Source organism: Chrysochloris asiatica, unplaced genomic scaffold (genome assembly GCF_000296735.1).
Source record: "Chrysochloris asiatica unplaced genomic scaffold, ChrAsi1.0 scaffold00005, whole genome shotgun sequence".
Classification (NCBI taxonomy): domain Eukaryota; kingdom Metazoa; phylum Chordata; class Mammalia; order Afrosoricida; family Chrysochloridae; genus Chrysochloris; species Chrysochloris asiatica.
The window spans coordinates 24,722,156-24,724,838 of NW_006408523.1; positions in this window are offsets into that span (position 1 = coordinate 24,722,156).

Here is a 2,683-nt window from a genome sequence, read left to right on the forward strand (position 1 = left end):
TAAGTTATGGCGTGAACAAGAATAACCGCAAAGACAGAGCAAATCAACAACACAAAATCAGTGTTTAAATCAACACTTCTTATAAGTATTCATGGTCTACCTTTTGTATTTGGTTGGGTTCTTATTGTTTTTCTCAGAGAGAAGGAATGTGAAGAGAGGAAGAACTTGCAAATTACTTCAAGACAACTTAAGTAAATTGGAATTCCTTGTACTAATCCTTACCATTATAATTCTTTACATTTTTGCTTTTCATTTGGTCATGTAACAGCATGACGTTAATATTCTTTCAGAGTAGAAAATAATGATACTTTACTGTTGACTGTATACCAACTAACATTTGTATACATACAATATCAAACTAACATTTGAGATATTTGAGTCTGTACTGTATCACCAGTGTTACCCAAAGAGTGGCCCTAAGTCATAGGAGCTTGTTGAACATGCAAATATTTTGGCCTCTTCCCGGATGCTGCTCTTTAAAGTGTTAAAGAGCAAAGATACCAGTTTGAAGGCTGACCCCAAGTCACAGCATTTTCAATGATCTCATAAATGTGTGAAAGTTAAGCAATGAATGAGGAAGGCCATAGAATAATTGATGGCATTTGAATTATGGTGTTGGAGAAGAATATTGAAAGTGCCATGGACTTACAGAATAAACACATCTGTCCTGGAAGAAGTACAGCCAGAATATTCCTTAGAAGTCAGGTTGGAGATAAGTCTCTCACACTTTGGACATGTTATCAAGAGAGAACATTTTCTGGAGAAGGCCATCATGCTTGGTAAAATTGAAGATAAGGTAAAAAGATCCCCAATGAGATGGATTGACGCAGTAGCAACAATATGGGTCTCAAACATTACCATTGTGAGGATGCTGAAGGACTGGGCAGCATTTTGAACTATGAGTCGGAACCAACTTGAAGACACCTAAAAACAACAATCTCATATCCAAAAAATCAGGATCTCTGTGTGGTAGAGCCTGGCTTTAAAATCAGTATCTGAATAAAACTCCAGGTGATTTCCATAATACTAAAATTTGAGAACACTGGTCTATGATATTGTACTGATAAGGAAAAAGATTAAGGAAATGAAGCACCTTGCCCACTTCCAGGTAGCTTGTGAGTTGTGGAATGGAAGCGGTTGTAGAAATGAACAAATGCTTACCCTTTTAAATCAGAAAATTCTATATCCTTAAATCACTAATTCATAGATCATATAAGTTACCAGACTGACTTCTCTGTCCACATCATGTGTTCTTTGAATTCATTGGCCTCATTAGCCTTTTGATGCCTCTATTTTTCTTAAATTTAGTTTTTGCTATTGAAGAACACTCCTACTTTCTCTTCCATGTGAAACTAAGATTCAACTCTTTTCAATGTACTATTCCAAACTCTCTTATTTTGTTTTCCTTCCATCATCTCTTATTGTGAAACCCTCCAGGTCAGATGAGCCTGGATGTCAACTTGCATTGTGATAGCACACATGCAACTTAGCATTGCTGGGCATACGACAATGATAACGATCACTGACAGCAACTGGATCTCAGCAATGATAAATGCTATTTGTACATATATAACGTCTCCTTACTTCTGGTAGCATACTGGTTACGAATCAGGTTGCTAATCTCACGGTCAGCAGTTCAAAATTACCAGCTGTTCTGTGGGAGAAAGGTGAGGCTTCCTGCTTCCGTAAAGATTTACAGCCTTGGAAACCCTGTACAGGGTCTCTTTGTCGGAACCAACTCCACGGCACATAACAACAACAACCTCTCTCTCAAGAGATGGCCTTACTTTTTTCCCTCAGATTAAAAATTAGTAATTTTGTACTAACTTCTTCAAGTTCCCACAAGTAAATTGACAAACCTATATCTATTTTCATCCTATACTTCTACTCTTTCCCGTGGGAAGGATACAATCTCATCACACTGGCTCTGTATACTATCCCCTTCTACCTTCTCTGGATGATTACAACTGTTTATTTTTTCTTTATTCTTCATTTAAGCATATCTCTTTACTGGCACTTTCTCTTTTTATTGATTATGGATTATTCATAATTATGAACACTTAAATAAGAAAATAATTAAATGCCAAATCATATTTCTGTAAATAATGCTGTCCATCAACCAATTGCATAATACAGAATCCTAAGAGCTATTTTGGATTCCTCCCGACAAATTCATTTATTTATTAAGAATCTGTTGAACTCTTGGGTAGACTTGATGGTTGCTGTTGCTGTTGTTTCTAAGTACCATTTCCAATTAGTGAATGATGGGTTTGAACTGCTAACCTTGAAGTTAGCAGCCCACTGTTTATCCTACAGGACCAAACCAGGATTATAACAGCACACGTGGCTGCTAACCAAAAAACCCAGCAGTTCCAAACCACCAACTGCTAAATGGGAGGAAGATGTGACAGTCTGCTTCCATAAAGTCTTAGAAACACAACAGGTACCATGTCCTATAAGGCAAGTATTGACTAAAAAGTAACAGGTTTATGAGTTATTGAGTTCTTACTGTGCTCAAGATGTGTTGTTGTTGTTGTTGTTGTTGTTGTTGTTGTTAGGTGCCATTGAGTTGGTACTGACTCATAGTGACCTTATGCAGAGAAAAACGAAACACTGCCCAATCCACGGCCAAACTCACTAAAGTTGCCACGCTTGAGTCCATCGATGCTGCCACATGACCAAT